Source organism: Schistocerca nitens, chromosome 2 (assembly GCF_023898315.1).
Source record: "Schistocerca nitens isolate TAMUIC-IGC-003100 chromosome 2, iqSchNite1.1, whole genome shotgun sequence".
In the NCBI taxonomy this organism is placed as follows: Eukaryota; Metazoa; Arthropoda; class Insecta; order Orthoptera; family Acrididae; genus Schistocerca; species Schistocerca nitens.
In genome coordinates, this window is record NC_064615.1 from 1175259429 (window position 1) to 1175277188 (window position 17760).

Consider the following 17760-nt stretch of genomic DNA (forward strand, 5'->3'; position numbering starts at 1 on the left):
GTATCCACACACATAAAAAGCACGCACTAGACATTACCCTGAAAACGTAAAGTCGTACAACTACCTATGATTGGCCGTAACTTTAAACGTAACTAAATTATAGGTGAGACTACAGTAAATTATGAATAGTCTTTACATTTTCAAGCAAATTGTAATGTAAGCATATGTTAACGTAAATGGTGTTCAATATAGACACTTTTATAAATTCGCAGGGCCAGGGCTTTCCAACGATCTTACCTGCGAATTGGACAGAATTTTGGTCTATATCCCTCCGGAGGACATCCACAACTCTTCCAGTAAGTTCCAAGCCGAATAACTGCTCGCACATGAGCCAGAAGTGAACCGACTTCCTCAGTGTGTGAAGTTCTTCCTCTTTAGTGTCGTTCAGTTTTTGTCAACCTGCAATCATTTGTCTGTCTGTACAATTAAATCACATCTATCTATTTCCGTCCCCCAACCCGATAATTCCTTTTGCTGCATCGCTTGTTTTGTCTTAGAGTGTACTCTCCACTGCCACCTTCATTGTGATACGGTGGTCTTCGTGTATCACAGCCTCCACTTCCCTTGCGGTTCCCGAGTCTTCTCATAGAAATGGTCCGGCAGTTCATTCTTTGTCATTCATATTCGTACGACCACACTGGAAGTGTTTGCGCCAACTAATCACTATCCCAGATGTTGGTGATAATTTGTCGAACACTTTCACAGATCCAGCAAAATTCCTAAAACTGCGGTTTAAAACATTCAGATACTGCCACCTTATAACAGAAAATATTCTTAACTGGCAGAGTATACTTCTTACACTACTGTTTATAAAACGTTAAACACTCACAAGCAATGGCTGCGACACGACAACGTAAGGAAACGTCTAGAAAAGCGGAACAGTAACAAGTGAGTTAAAAGGCAGAGGGATGGCGTGCGTATAGCCCCAACAGCACCCACTTTTGTGTGACCAGACAGGTCAGTGTTAGGCAACGCTCAGTCTGTCCAGAGCCGCCACACGAAGTAGAAATGTGTAACCAAATACCACTATGCCTCACCTGCTTCACAGTGTGGAGTTTCGGCATGTGAATGCATTCGAACGGGACAGAATGATCGGTTTCTGGGAGGACGGTCTGTCCTGCCTTGACACTCGACTTGTGCAGGGCACGTTGCTCCAACAGTGAGATGTGTATGGAATCAGTACAAAGAAGACGGCTGTACACAGTGACGACAGGGTACTGGACGACAAAATGGGACCACAGTGCGAGATGACCGTTGTAATCTCCCCCCTCCTTCCTTCTTCCATCTATTGTCCACATTAAACGAAGCCCAGTCCAAGTACTTAACAAGCAGAGTCTTTTATGAAGATATGAGCAGTGCGAATATTATAATAAACTTTGAAATTTACTTAGCTTCTCTTGTCGAGATGGCTCCAGTTCTTCTAGCCTAAGGGTCTGATTCTTGAAGCTGAAAACCAATCATCAAGGTCTCACGGTTGGTTTGAATATATTGCAAGATTGTTTTTGCAGAATTTTCTTACGTAAATATATTTTCCACTCATTTCCTCACATTTTAGTACATCATACAGTATTTTGATTTTTCACATTAACAAAACCGAAATTACATTGTTCGCTCCTATTACACAAAAATACGTCCGATCACACCAGAGGCAAGCTTACGACACTCACACTGAGCGTAAATAACAACATTCCCATGCTATCACGTCTTCGAATGAACTAATTGTATAACGATTGAATTCACGATATTCAGCGGTTTGTGGCAATGTACGACATGTTCGTTTATTTGGACAGATGCGTACGGGGCCTGAAGATGGCATAATCAAAAGCCAAAAATGGTAGCCTTCACAATAAAATAATACCTTAAAGTACACAGCTGCTGGTGAATTTTATTTACAATTGACAAATATTCCAAAGGGTTTTAATTTTTTCTTAACAAGTGAATTCCTACTAGCTTTCTTTACATTATTAATTTTGACTATTATTTCTTAAATGAATGCAGAAATAAACATAGTAAACAATATATGATTACGTAATTAATAATAGAAATTTTAAGAGTGTAAGTGATTCGTAATTTCAATGTTTCTAAAAAAATAATTTTAACTGTACATTCAGAACTAGTACTTATCGATTGTAACATCGAAACTAAAACACACACATCAAAAAAAAGTTGCATTACCCCGGTTCCCAGACCTCCTGAAAATAGACGTTGACTGTGGACATTGTATCATAGACACAGTTGATTTGACTGTTCAGAGATGATGCAAAATGATGTAAAAACCCATGCATGAGCAGCGCCTATTAGACGGAGGGGGTCCGACAGCCGATCACTTCCTATCTTTCCACCAGGAAGGAGGTACACGGCTCGTGTTGTCTATACTTAAACCATGCATAGACGGTCAATACCGTGGATCGATCGCGTCTGCATTGTTACTTTGTGCCAGGAAGGGCTCTCAGCAAGGGAAGTGTCCAGGCGTCTCGGAGTGAACCAAAGCGATGTTGTCCCGACATGGAGGAGATACAGAGAGACAGGAACTGTCGATGACATGCCTCGCTCAGGCCTCCCAAGGGCTACTACTGCAGTGGATGACCGCTACCTACGGATTATGGCTCGGAAGAACCTGATCCCTCCCGAAGCTATTATGACGTATTGGGTCCCTTAAAAAAAGGCCTCGAAGGGTCGTCTATTCTCTCAAGACACGGATGTGACAAGAGACGCCTTCACACAGCAGTACATTTCGTTTTAGCAAACGAGTGTCTTCAACCTGGTGTGTCAGTAGGATGATGGCCCCAATGCTCATGCCGAATTTGTCTCAGACGGTAACACATGTGGAATGTACAGAAAATACAGACTGGCAATAGCAAAAAAATAGTTTCTCGAAAAGAAAAATATTTTAACGTCTGATAAAAAAGTGAGGGTAAAGAAGGGTTTTCTGATAGTATTTGTCTAGAGTGCTGTCTTATACAGGAGTGTGACGTAGACAATGAACAGTACAGACAAGAAGAATATAGCAGCTTTTGAAATTTATTGCTGCAGAAGAATGACGAAGACTGTGTGGATAATTAGAAAAAATAATGGAAAGTTGCTGACTCGAGCTCAGGAGAAAAGGGCGTTATTGTATAACTCCACCAAAAGAAGGGATCAAATGATGGAATACATACTCAGGAGTCAAGGAGTAGTCAGCTTGGTATTAGAAAGAAGGGTAAAGCTAACAATTGCTAGAGAGATCTAAACTTGATTGCACTAAGCTGTTTTAAGTGTGTGTTGATGTAATAGCTATACAGAGACGAAGAGGTCTGCACTGCGTGAAACCTAGTATGGAGAGCTGAATCAAACCAGTTTTCGGATTGAAAACCACGACCGACAACGAGTTTCGTGACAGTTCAAACAACATATATCGTACAACGTACAAACGACATCCATAGCTTCCTTCACATCGTCGTCACCTTGTCGATTCACTTGTTCCTGAGAAACAACTGTCAGTGTGGTGTCACCGCCAGACACCACACTTGCTAGGTGGTAGCCTTTAAATCGGCCGCGGTCCGGTAGTATACGTCGGACCCGCGTGTTGCCACTGTCAGTGATCGCAGACCGAGCGCCGCCACACGGCAGGTCTAGAGAGACTTACTAGCACTCGCCCCAGTTGTACAGCCGAAGTTCATAGGAATGGTTCACTGACAATCACGCTCTCATTTTGCCGAGACGATAGTTAGCATAGCCTTCAGCTTCGTCATTTGCTACGACCTAGCAAGGCGCCATTACCAGTTATATTGAGCTTATTATAAAACCTGTACCGTCAAGAGCAATGTACACCAATTATGGATTAAAGTTAAGTATTACATCAACTACGTACTTTATTTGCTACTAAAAATTCCCTTAACTGTTCCAGGCCTCACGCCAGTCTGCGTGTAATTAAACGCGTGCATTTCGGCCTCCTCTAGCAACACGGTGTTGGCTCTTCTGCCAACACTACAGTCAGATTGTGCCCTTTCGATTGAAAACTCCGCGCCTTAGTTCTAAGTGTGTATTTTGCCTTTAAGCGTACACAATACACAAACGAGTGACGAAAGACTGGATACTGCCCACAGTACCTGCTGTGTAAGATGTGTGTGTGTGTGTGTGTGTGTGTGTGTGTGGGTGGGTGGGTGGGTGTGTGTGCAGCGTTCTTATCGACATGCTTACACCCTGCATACTGTACGCAGTAGGATGAGTAAGTTGGAATGATATTGCCTCAGTCGTCTGTTCACGGTGTGGTTAGAGATTTCCAAGAATGTTGCGTCTTATTTTACTCTATAGTCGCTATCTTTCTCAACTGGGTCAAGCAGAGCATGCATCTGGAATACTGCAACTCATGCTGAGTCAAAGATCAGAACCCACAGCGTAAATGTAAAGTCATGCTTACTTCTCTCACATATTGTGAAAGTCACTGTCACAGTATGTCGCCATTTGGTGCTGTTCTGAAGAGAATTTCCATTTGTAATACACTGTTCTACAGTTCACGTCTTAACACCCATATATGATGGAGCCTTTGCGTTTGAATATGTCAAGCCATGACCTTTCCCAAAGAGGAAATTAATTGCTTACGATTCTCGACGTTTCTAACAAGTAACAGCCATGTTTCCCACAACAACGCCAAAAATTTCACTGCGACCCAGGTGGTGCTGTGGAGAGACGCGGAATCGCATTCGGAAGGAGTCCGCTTCAGACCACCGTACGATCATTCAAATCTTCGTTTTCACTGGTTTCCCTAAATCACTTCAGACAAATGTCGTGAGGTTCTTTGAAAATGACATTGCCGATTTCTTTTCCCGAGACTCTCCCTTCTCTCATGACCCCGAAGTCGAAGGAGATAAATGCATAGCTTCCTTTCTTGAAATTTCAGCGCACAACAAAGTTTCATGACAACTAGAAAGTTTAACTGTAGAATGTTTCCTTACTTATTGCAATGGTGTGATATAGTCCAGTGAGCGTGGATGGTGGACAAATTTTTTCACTTTGGTACTCCAGTTAGAGTAATTTAAAAAAAAAATGTATAAGTGGGAAGAACAACCTCACCCAGTGATGCTTCGCTCTTCTTTTAACAGACGCCTTAATCTCATTAACATCTTGATTCAGAGCTAGGGGTTGGTTTCCTAGATGAAAAATTAGTTATGTTAATATCTTGACATTATTTGTGAATATTTGTTTCCTTAATAAAAATTATTTTGTGTTTTCGGCGATTTTTGTAACCTTAATGAGCAATAAGTCTCCAATCAAAGCCGCATAGACAAAAATAAAAGGTCAGAATAAATTTTCATTCGGCAGTGTGTTCTAATTAGAAACAATCTGGAAGATTAAAACTGTATGTTGTGCGAGGACTCGAACCTGAAACCTTTTTCTTTCGAGGGCAACTGAGCCACCGGCTGACCTGTGCGAACAAAACTCCCGACACGGCACGCAGTTTTAACGAGTGAAGAACCTTCACATCAGCGTAGTGTAAAAATTCATTTTGGAAACATTACCTTGGAAAGCGGCTAAGCCATTTCTTAGCAGTTTCGTATCTGCCAGGATAGGAGAACCTCTGGTTAGTTTGGAAGGCAGGAGAGAGGGTGGCTGTGAGTCATGCCTAGATAGCCCAGCAGGTAGAGCGAATGTCCGCGAAAGGCAAAAGTTACACCTCTGAGTATCGGTTGCGACTTGTGTCTCTTGTTGTGAGCTAGTTTCCTTTTCTTCAACTTTCGTGTATCTCTCTGTTAAATGGAACCTGAAGGATGCAAGTGATGTGACTGTGTGAACGCTATCGGTAAAAAGAGTCGCAAAATCGAACTGAAACTGCATAACTGTATTGTAATGAACTTTTACGAAAAATAACTCGAAAGAGTAAAACAGTATACTAAATAAGAAGGCTTGTGAGATTCTCTATCGCAGTGCAGTAAACGGTGATCGAATTCGTGACGGTACCGTAAGTGAGTTGCAGTTCCAAAACATAAATCTAAAATACGAGGGTTGCCCAGAAAGTAATGCGCCGCATTTTCTTTCTCGGCTGAAAACAATGCTGCGAATGCGAAACGTTTCGTAGAAGTCTCCTGAGTGAGCGCGTCAAGTTTCCGTCACTTCCGACGGATGGCGTAGCTGCAGGACAGTTTCAAAATGGCGTCTGTAGGTGATGTATGTTACCAGCAACGCGCTGTCAGTGATTTTCTCACTGCAGAGAAACAAACTGTGGAGAACATTCACAAACGCTTGTGCAAAGTCTATGGAGCATCAGCTGTTTACAGAAGCAGTTAGTCGCTGGGCACGGAGAGCGATGTTATCTGAAGCTGATTCGGTGGCGCTGCACGATTTGCAGCGGTTGGGGAGACCATCCACGGTTGTCACACCTGACACACCTGATCTAGCCCCGTCGGACTTCCACTTGTTTGGGCCATTAAAGGATGCTATTCGTGGAAGACATTTTGTGGACGATGAGGAGGTGCTTCAACCTGTTAAGCACTGGCTCCGCCACCGGGACAGGGCATACACGCCCTCGTTTCGCGCTAAAGGAAGGCCATAGAACAGGATGGAGATTACGTGGAAAAAACGGTGTGTACATAAAACACCATTCTTTCGTGGGCGTAAATCACATTATGTTCAATAAAGAACTGTTGAAAAATATGCAGTGAATTACTGTCTGGGCAGCACTCGTATCTATAAAAAGTTATAAAAGGATTTTTCAAAAAAAATTATTTATTTATTTATTGATCAGCTAATTCAATGTATACAAGATGTAGCCTCTTTATTAAATACATTTTTAAGGGGTTTTTCCATGCATCCCTGTCCGCTGTTGTCTTCTGCCAGTTGAAGGCCGCAACCTTCCTGAGTTACTTAGCGCAGCGGTTTGAAAAAAATAAATGTCCAAACTGCTTTATTCCCTGTAAGTTAGCGTATGCGAACTGACTAAATGAAATTTTCGAATATTTAATCATACACTCGCAAATATAACACTGCAATGCAAAAGTAAGACTCTCTGATCAAGAAAAGAATTAAGTTTTATCTAAATTGAACCAGATAATAATTTTGAAATCCAAAGCCCAAATGTAAATGATCTTATTGCTTCCTGAATGTAACGTTAAACTGCCCCTAATGAATTTTCATGGCCTACCTGCGGCCACGGAAACGAGGTACTGCACGAGAGTGGTGATCATCAAAAAACAGCACAGCATCAAATCATGTAAAGAAAAGAAAAGCCTTTAGCAAGTATAACGTAATAACGTACAGATATGCTAAGCAGGTGATGATTTATTTAGAATAGCTGTGTTCCGCTCAGTACCATACGGCGAGACACGATTAGAAAATGAAATTTTCGTGAGAAGACGGTGAAAGATACTGCGTTTACTGAACGACATACAAGAGACTGGCATTCAGAAACTGTAATAAAACTCTGTTTCCTCAACTAATACAATCATCTTAAAAAAATTACTTGCTATTTGCTCTTTACAATGGCATCATAAATTACATACGAGCAAGCAATGCAGCAACAACGTAACCTGAAAATCTTCACACTTCTTAAAGCATGCTTTATTAAATCATATTTCCAAATAGCAACATTCTCTGAATTTGTATCACTGTCGTCTGGAAGCTATTTCCGCACCGCTCAGTGGCGCAACCGACACCCCAATCCCTCACGGAATGCTGCTGGCAACGCCAATTCTAATGACAGCCAAAGACCACATTTCTTAGAACCTCTGTGGCGTAACATATCGACTACTGAAAACTAATATTCAGTGTACAAATATGAAGTGTTGTTCATCGAATAAAATCAGAGCTCACATCACTTTCATTTAATACCAAAAAATAAGCTAGTAAGCTTACACGGTCCGAAACAGTTTTAATGTCAGGTTATTGGCGCTGAGCACTATGGGACTTAACATCTGAGGTCATCAGTGCCCTAGAACTTAGAACTACTTAAACTTAACTAACCTAAAGACACCACACACATCCATGCCCGGGCCAGGATCCGAACCTGCGACCGAAGCGGTCGCGCGGTTCCAGACTGAAGCGCCTAGAACCGCTCGGCCACACCAGCTGGCTAATATCAGGTTATTTCAAACATAAAACTTTTTGTGACTTCTCAGTTTTTCCCGGTGGATCTGCTGCTAATACGTGCCTCGGCTTTGTCAACAAATAACATTATGCGAGTATCCCAAAATTTTTTCGACGCAACTGTTCGATATCTTCGGGTGATCGCTGTACTTGCCGCTGCAAGACGCGACTGGGGATACGCACGCGTCAGCGTCCAAAGCATTTGGGCTACGAGTGCGTAAACGACCAGGTGCCGAGAAGCTCTTTCAGTTGGACGAAAATACTGCTAATAGTGCCCTCTGGCGGGAACCGAACACAGGGCAGGTGCACGTGCACCGTGGGTGAAAGCCATGCCGCCTGCGTTACTGTGGCTACAAACTGAATTGAATTTTAGAAATTAAGTGCGTTTTTCGGCCACAAAAAGAGAGGAATCCTTTATGTTCGGTCAGTTATGATCTTGACGTCACAGCTCGTTGTGTAAGTGAGATTCCATGTCAGTGTGGGGCATTGTTCAAGGACACTTTGGTACACGACTGGCTCAACCTGACAAATAAGCAATAGCGAAACTTTTTTTAAACACAACACAAAATGTAAATCGCGTCTTCGTCACAGTCTGGCAATGACTCTGAAAACATGTTTCGTTTGTTGTCTTTTTAGTGATGTTAGATAACACTTGCTGTACAAGTCTTATTGTTTGTGATTACGTCAGCAAAGAAAGGTTTTCATTTACTAAAAGGATGTAATTTTTCTGAGTAATGTAATTTCAGTTGTCAGATGGTTTGAAAAGCCAAACCTAAATTCGAGTATAGCTTCACTATTGAAAAAGTCAGTGTTAGCAATTTATGCAAATCACTACCGCCTCTGTGTCCAGGTCATACGTTTTTAAAGACGTTGAACTGCTCTTAAAGTTTTTATTTATCAGAACAAAGAATGTCTTGTATATTTCCAAGTATTACGGGCAAAATTGCACACCGCTGAGTCGGTAGCTAGAATAATTTATTATTCGTGGGAGAGCAGAATATAACGCGATCAACCGTTGCTACTTTAGAAGTAAGACAATTTAATTAATTTGTTATGTGAAGAAAAACCAAGGTTATCAGTTTTGATCAGGGCTAGAGGATTCAGGGCTGAATGTATTTTGCAGTGACTGTATTTCTCTTTTGGTATTGGGAGTTGCATTGCCCAATCAGTTCGACACAGGGTAAGCACACCACTAGCAGCTAAAACACGCTACACGATAACGAGTTTTGTATGCATTCCCAGTTCAGGCATTATTTTAAGCATTTAAATAATTCAAAGAACGTTAGACGATGTATCAATTAATTGGCTATATCGATGTTCGCGTTAACGAGAGTCAACTGTAGATGAAAGCTGTTTATAGACCTAACTGTTCAGTAACCAATTTTATTGTAAAACGTATTCTATTTGTTGACTCCATTAAAAAGGTGCTAAAATACACTTGGGCAAGGAAGGTGATTTCAGAAGATTTCTTGTGGCTGACGTTAACAGGTGCAACACTACACATATCATTTACGTCAGACGCTGCGTTGTCTGCTGCCTACAGTTGGCAGTGACCGGATAGCATTTAATACCTGTCAACGAAGTTTTGTTCCTATCACTTCGGGTACACCCAACTGTCACCCCATCCAGATTTCTCAGAGTGCACGCGTAGTACGAGGGGCGCTCAGTAGGTAATGCAACAGATTTTTTTTTTTTCATAGAGCAAGTTGGTTTTTTCAGGAATCCAGTGTGTAACACTCCCGGGAGTACTAATGGGGGTGGGGGACTGGTTGTCGCTTCTCTTTTTCTAGACCTTGCGCCCTGTCCACACCACGTACCTGATAATCCCGCGGCGGTCGTACTGTTCTGCTCCACACTGCTGCTGGCTTGCCTGAAATTATCTATCTAAATATGCAAGCGGGTGTAGGGGAGCCACTCAACGCCAAGCATAACACTGTCCTACGTCTGTATGAACATCTGTATTCTTAGACGATAAGAAATCACAGGTTGCACTGCTTACAGTCTGTATCAACTTCTAGGTGATTGTCTGTCCACCAAATCACTTGGACGAACGTACCCGTAACTGAACGTGGCGCGGACGATTGTTGACAATGCGAAAGCCGAGTAATCGAAGGAAAGAAAGTTCTTACGTTCGCCACGCATACACAGATTTTTGGTACCAGTCCTCCTTCACACTAGTAATAAATTTTAACACCGTTCACAAAGTTAAATTTACAGTTGACAGTTCTCAGTTGTACGAGCGTGCGCGTAACCGTCGCAGCGCGGCTGATTGTTGATGATGCGGAAACGCGATGACGGAACGCACGTTCTCACGCTCGCTACAAGACACTGGCACTTGGTTGCACTCTTTTATGGTAACTAATATTTGCTGATTCACATTAGTTCATTCTGAGAAACCGAACACGGCACGGATGATTGATACTGTACGGTACGACACGCAACGAGAGGATACACAAATACGTTATCAGCACCACTGCTCATTTTTAAATTACTTCTTGACGCACTTTCCTCTGAATCACTTGCATATTTTATCACTTTGCTATAATAACACTTGTAGCAACACTTCAACTTCCATACTAACAATGCTTCTGTTGTGGACTGGCAAGACAGCCAATCCACAATGGACGGGAGACCGAAAGGCACGCGTTTAAGCTCTCACAGGCCGGCGTGAGGTCTGGAACAGTTAAAGGAGTTGAGTCTAGTAAAAAAAGTACGTAGCTTCTGGAATACTTAACTTTAATCCATAATTGGTTAACATCGGTCTGACGGTACATGCATCACAAGATAAATAGCCAATGATAATGGCGCCTTGCTAGGTCGTAGCAGATGACGTTGCTGAAGGCTATGCTAACTATCGTCTCGGCAAATGAGAGCGTATTTTGTCAGTGAACCATCGCTAGCAAAGTCGGCTGTACAACTGGGGCGAGTGCTAGGAAGTCTCTCTAGACCTGCCGTGTGGCGGCGCTCGGTCTGCAATCACTGACAGTGGCGACACGCGGGTCCGACGTATACTAACGGACCGCGGCCGATTTAAAGGTTACCACCTAGCAAGTGTGGTGTCTGGCGGTGACACCACATTCCTCCCCCGCAAATGGGCAGACGGTTGTGGTATAAGGCTTCCGCCCGCCGTGGAGAGGACCCAATGTTGGCGTATGCCACGAGATGGGGAGCCTAACAACAGGCGAGGCTGTGCCACCCGCACCCTGCCATTCGGTCCGAGGGGAGCTAGGAAACGCCTGAAAACCTAGTCCAGGGTGCACGCCAACATGCGGTGTATGCGCCATAGAGACAGGAGGGGCCGAAGGGTGGACCTCCATCGAGTCGGTGTTTGCCGTAAGCGTTTGAGGGAAGTCACGGGAAATCTAAATCTGAATGCCCGAACACGGATTTAAACCTCCCGACAGCGAGCTGATTACCCCACAACTTCGGTCGGTAATTTTCCTGCAAACTAGTCTTGTTTTTGGAAGCATATATGCCCACTACGTCAAGTTGTATATTTATGGCGTTAAAACTGTGGGCGAGTCCGGATTGCGAAAGGCGGTGCGTTCATTTCGCTGTAAATGCTGTTCCATCCGAGCCAGTCGTGCGCTCCTCAGTAAATCCGTTTGAACAATTGACTTTTCCTTTGTTAGCCCTCTGTTTCGTTTCAGTGCCACGTTGTCAATGGCAGATACATTTCATCCATATTGGGAGGTTTTGGGATCACTTCTCCAATTAACAGTTAATTAGTTTTTCTGATTTTTCCTTCAATAGTGCTTTGAAATTTCTTGAAACCAAACATTGTTTCAGTGATGCCTGTATATATGCATAAATCAGTATATACGTTAATCACCATTGGTCAATTTCGGCTGTGTAGCCATTGTGGTCCGCCAATGCGGACATGTAAAGCGGCATCCAAACAACCAAACTTTTCTTCGGGCAATGGCAGCATAGTCGGTTGAAGTATTGCATGAGAGATAACTCATAAGCTGTGAGGAGGAGACGTGAGTCGTGCTTGGGTAGCTCAGATGGCAGAGAACTTGTCCGTGAAAGACGAACGTCCCGAGTTCGAGACTCGCTCCTGCACACGGTTTTAATCTGCCACCAACATCAATATGAGCGCACACTCCACTGCAGAGTGAAAATCTCATTCTGGAGTTAATCTGCCTATTTATGCGTGGAGCGTGTCTTTATGTTCAGGGTCAACAGCCGGCTGTCGCTTCTGGCATCGCTCTTCCGTATATCTTCCCGCATTTCGCTGCAATTTGCTAGCGTTATATCTTCTCTATATGTAGCACCATGGTCAGTTTCTAAGTGTAAAGTTACGCCACAGCTATTTCCCACCCTGCAGAATCGTTTTAGCGGACAGCAATGAGCCTCATAGTGAAAAAACATTCCAGCACAGATATGAAGTTACCGTAAAGGCGTAGGACAAATGTGACAGAAAAATACACGATGTTCTGAAATTATTCGTTTAAATTAGTGATGGAGGTAGAGAACATCTAAATAAAAGTATTTAGTTGTGTTACGTTTGGTCCCTGATGGCAATTTCTGATACTAGGGGTGATTTACACAGGAAGTAGTTTAGCGTGCTAATTACAGCAATAGCATTCACGGTGCGCTACTACTGGCCTGTACGCAAGCAGTACGTGGTTGGACCATTGATTGCCTTGTCTGTTTCAAGATTTCTAGCATGTCCGCAGTGGTACCAGCAGTGACGGCAATTCTGGCGACAAGGTCTTCTTCTCTTTCCACAATGGCTTCATACACCAGTTGTTTCATATGCTTCCCAGAGGAAGAAATTCAAAAAAGTTTCATTTTTTGTTTAGAAACTGGTTGCCGGCCGTGATGGTCGAGCGGTTCTAGGCGCTTCAGTCTGGAATCGCGCGACCATTACGGTCGCAAGTTCGAATCCTGCCTCGGGCATGGATGTGTGTGATGTCCTTATGTTAGGTTTAAATAGTTCTAAGCTCTAGGGGACTGATGGCCACAGATGTTATGTCCCAGTGCTCAGAGCCATTTGAACCATTTGAAAATGGTTACTGGTAAATAAAAAGTACTTATTTACTTCGTAAATTGTGATTCGCTAAAACTAAAACTCTCCCTCTCTCCCCATAGGGTGGGGTTTGAGAGAGAGGAATTAGAGCTTTATTTATCCGTAACCATTTTCCACACAAAAAAGAGAACATGGATTTTCTTGAATTACAACGCCAACTGCCAAGAACCAAAGCAAATGCTTAGGACCAAATGGACATAGTTTTTTTATGTAGAATCGTGATTCTGCAATAAAAAATGGAGGTTCCCATTTGAAATTTTAAAGTTGCCTCCCGCCTCACACTGAGTGGGATGGTGTGGCGGGCTAATTTTAGCACCAGCGGATGTCCCCCTCAAAAATAATCAACTTTGGATTCTACACATTTTTTCGAGTGAAGCTTATTTTTCATGTTATTCTGGTTTGTCAACTTAAAATTTACACCATATATAGGCGGCACAGCGAGGCGAGAGGCTCAGCGATTTCGTCACTGCTCACAGCACATGCGCATCGTGTATTCTCGTAACTGTGGTTCGTCGTAATTTCGCTGCTTGTCACCTCTATTCGATAACAACACCCGTTATCTGCTTATTTCTCCTTGAACTGTTTAAACTCCTCAAATTGAAGTAAGTGCAGATGGCACGTACAGAAACCGCAACTCATGCTTAGTCAAAGATCGCGACTCCTCTCGGAAACGTAATGTCATGCTTTAGCAGAGCGCAAATAAACTAGTCACGGTGAATCCTTAATTCTTGTTGTGTGACACGCGTCTCGCTGTCGTAATATTTCACCATGTGTTGCCATCTTTAATTGCAGATCTGATTGTAATATTCAGTGCTTCAGGGGCTGCTTCATGTCTCAACACTGACACAAGGCTGATTATTTTGTTGCAAGTTGAACAAGTCGGGCAATGACTTTTCTCAACTTTTGCGCATTAAAGCAAGCATCTCTAATTAGAACTATTAAATATGATAAACTCCCCCTTACAGTTGTCATAGCCATGCTCGGAAAGCGGTTGTCGTCGACCTGGAAGTAGGAATAGCCGAGCATATCTATAGTGACGACCCAGAGCGCGCAGAAGGGCCGCAACACGACGCCAGCTTTTGTGCCGCTGTGACGAATGGTCTCTGTGATGCACCGGACTTCAAATGTCTATTATACACAGTTCCGTTCGCTGGGAAACGGACAGACAGCAGCAATTCCCATCACGTTTGTAAAGCATTGTCATTAATAAGGCACGAATCTCCTCTCCGATCGCTCTTGGTTAGGACCATTGTGTCTTGGTCAGCAGTGGAGGGTTAAAAGTCTGCCCGGTGCCATTTCTGTACTATCTAGAACGCTCCATAATGGTTAGAGCCGTCTTTTAAGTAGCGACCAGTATTTTGTTGCTGGAAGAAAATGGCTTTCATACAGCGGGTTTGTTGAGAAGTATTTCTCCTCCTCCTATGATGCCCAACAGACTAATTGTGAATGCTCACCATGAAAAAAGAAAAACAGATACAAGGTACATACGCTTTTTCTCGTTTGATCACAGTGAAGTTTATATCATAATGTGTCGCTTTCAAACCTCCCATATTTCTAAGACCCAGTTGTTACGATAATCAAACTGCACCATATGCTAGAAAATCTCACACAATTTAATAATCAACTGTACACCCGTACATGTGAACCATCCGAGGTACGGAGTATCGAGTCTGTACTCAATTTCTTGCCATGTTCTTTGTAACATGAACAGTCATTTGATAAGAAGGGAGATGTCCATCAAAAAAAGGAGAAAAACTTATTTATTACCAGATTTCATTAGTTTTCTCAGGATTTTCCATTCCAGAAACCAGTACTACCACTCTTAATGCGTACGGTTTACCTGAAATCTCTTACACTGAGCGGAATGATAACTTAAGTTTGGATAACAGGTAAGCTGCTTTTGTTCTTCGGACGTTGGTTTATTTCAAACTAGCTTTCGGTTTGTGGGACCATCTTCAGAAAACAGCTGACTAACGTCTGAAAGGGACACTAGTTCTTACGTAACCAAACATTATAAGCAAAGATACACTATTTGCGCAGAGTGTGGTCTAGCAAACTTGTTTCTTACGTTGAAATAACATTTTGGTCAGACAGGCAGGGCCAAACAACTAGGTTGACTGAACACGAACGCACCTCATCACATAAGTCACACTTCTCCTTTGTCGAACATGTGTTGAAGAAACTAATCCTGTTAGCAGCACTTGAAGTAAACAAACATTTAGCTCAAAATCCTCATCTGGTTCTGAATGATTAATTACAACTGAGGACGCCCCACTTTTAAGCTTCACCTGATGTGACCAACCAGACACATATACACAAACTGTCACAACTGCCAATACAGCTCCACAAAATTAAAAACGAAATAGAATTTCCAATTGCTTATCTTGTTTACCCCACAAACTTCTACAATGTACACTGAAGAGCCAAAGAAACTGCTACACCTGTCTAATATCGTGTAGGGCCCACACGAGCACGCAGAAGTGCGGCAACATGACGTGAAATGACTGATGTCTGAAGAAGTTCTGGAGGGAATTGACAACATGAATCCTGCAGGGCTGGACACAAGCCCGGAAAAGTATGAGGGGTGTGGAGATCTATTCTGAACAGGACGTTGCAAGGCATCCCAGATACGCTCAGAACTGTTCATGTCTGGTGAGTTCGATGATCAGCATAAGTGTTTAAACTCAGAAGAGTGTTCTTGGAGTCAGTCTGTAGCAATTCTTGACGTGTGGGCTGTCGCATTGTCGTGCCGGAATTGCCGAAGTCCGTCGGACTGCACAATGGAGATTAATGGTTCAGACGGTTCAAATGGCTCTGAGCACTATGGGACTTAACTGCTGTGGTCATCAGTCCCCTAGAACTTAGAACAACTTAAACCTAACTAACCTAAGGACATAACACACATCCATGCCCGAGGCACGATTCGAACATGCGACCGTAGCGGTCGCGCCGTTCCAGACTGTAGCGCCTAGAACCACACGGCCACTCCGGCCGGCGGGAGATGAATGGATGCAGGTGATCAGACAGGTTACGTACGCACGTGTCACGTGTCAGGGTCGTATCTGGACATAGCAGGGGTACCATATCACTCCAACTGCACAAGCCCCACACCGTTATAGAGCCTCCACCAGCTCGAACAGTCCCCTGCTGACACGCAGGGTCCGTGTATTCATGAGATTGTCTCCATACCCGTACACGTCCATCCCTCGATACAATTTTTCACGAGACTCGTCCGACCAGGCAACATGTTTCCAGTCATCAACAGTCGAATGTCGGTGTTGACGAGCCCAGGCGAGGCGTGAAGTTTTGCATCGTGCAGTCATCTAAGGTAACACGAGTGGACCTTTAGCTCCAAAAGCCCATATCGATTATGTTTCGTTGAATGGCGCGCTCGCTGATAGTTGCTGATGACCCAGCATTGAAATCTGCAGAAATTTGCGGAAGAATTGCACTTCTGTCACGCTGAAGGATTCTCGTCAATCGTCGTTGGTCCCGTTCTTGCAGGAACATTTTCCAGCCCCAGCGATGTCCGGGGTATGATGTTTCACCGGATTCCTAATATTTCACTACTCTCATGAAATAGTCGTACCCAAAAATTTTCACTTCATTGCTACCTCGGAGATGCTGTGTCCCATCGGTCATGTGCCAACTATAACACCGGCTTTAAACTCAATTAAATCTTGATAACCTGTCATTGTAACAGCAGTAATCTATCTAACAACTGCCCCAGACACTTGATGTCTTACATAGCCGTTGTCGACTGCAGTCCCGTATTCTGCCTGTTTACTTATCTCTGTATTTGAATACGCATGCCTATGCCAGTTTCTTTTGGCGCTTCAGTGTTAGTTGTAATACTACGTTCATTTTGTTTTCTGTTCTAGAACGCTTTCATCTTTATCTGAGGAAACGACGGTGTTTAACGTGCTTTCAAACAGTACACTTTATGCACAATAATGCAGATTTTACAATGATTTGTTGGGCTCTGAACCAACGGATACCAAATATTGTCAATTGTAAATCATTGTTGTACTTTCCTCTAAGACGTTCTAAAATACATTGTCAACTTGTGACCAGATAACATTAAGTATTTTGTTAAAAAGGAAGATGTCCAGGATATCTGCCCTTTTAACACAATACAAAGGAAATTACGAATTTTTAACTTACTTGCAGTTACGACATTACTGTCCTTTTCAACACAGAATGATACTCCCACCTTTAGGGTTTCGTAATCAGTGAAAAAGTAAAAATCATGAAAATGAAACATCTGCCCTTTTGACAAATGGGTATTCGTACTCTCTCGCTGATGCAATCGCATCAGTGATTCGGCCTCTTAACATGGGAATATCGTCCACTCTGGTGTCCGCCACCGTAGTTGGATGGACAGCGCGCTGGCTTGTCATGCCAGGTGGCCCGGGTTACATTCCCGGCTGTACTGGAAATTTCCTCCACTCAGAGACTGGGTGTTTGTGTAGTCTTCATCATCATAAATTCATCCTCATCGATGCTCAAGTGCCGGCCGGTGTGGCTGAGTGGTTCTAGACGCTTCAGTCTGGAACCGAGCGACCGCTACGGTCGCAGGTTGGAATCCTGCCTCAGGCACGGATGTGTGTGATGTCCTTAGATTAGTTAGGTTTAAGTAGTTCTAAGTTCTAGGGGACTGATGACCT

The 17760-nt window shown here is 43.3% G+C and overlaps 1 protein-coding gene across 4 annotated transcripts in view; it reads left to right on the top strand.

The window, feature by feature from the left end:
• LOC126237512 (farnesol dehydrogenase-like) overlaps positions 1-17760 on the top strand; it is a 269788-nt gene that overhangs the window by 169592 nt on the left and 82436 nt on the right. The window lies entirely within an intron of this gene.